This window comes from Penaeus monodon, chromosome 32 (genome assembly GCF_015228065.2).
Source record: "Penaeus monodon isolate SGIC_2016 chromosome 32, NSTDA_Pmon_1, whole genome shotgun sequence".
NCBI lineage: Eukaryota > Metazoa > Arthropoda > Malacostraca > Decapoda > Penaeidae > Penaeus > Penaeus monodon.
The window spans coordinates 36,245,248-36,245,705 of record NC_051417.1 but is presented as its reverse complement, the minus strand read 5'-3'; positions in this window follow the sequence as shown (position 1 = coordinate 36,245,705).

Below are 458 nucleotides of genomic sequence, written 5' to 3'. Positions count from 1 at the left end.
AAGCTTTAAAAATCTGAATTCATTTAAGCGCAACATTACAAAAGGTACTAAAGGTGCCTCTCATGTAAAAATAAATTACGCAGAATAAAATGTAATTGTAAGTCTCAATCTAAAGGCAAAATGCCCGGGGGTAGACGGTGAACAAAAGTCAAAGCAAAAAACAATTATATTAAAATGGAATCCACAGAGCTTGACTGAAAAAAACTTTATCCATATTCCCATTACGTAATGACCAGTTCATAATTAAATTGAAACGTCAGGGTTTCATAACTTAACGTGTCTACATACCGTTATCTCAGCTCCTGGCAACCGGTGTTTTATGGTAAAGAGAAGTAAAACACCGCTGACTGGTATAGACTACTGTATCCGCGGGACTATAGAGATACACACTATGACGTCATAATGGTAAAGACGGGGAACGATATCAGAGCATAAACATTGTAAGAAAATTGCAAATT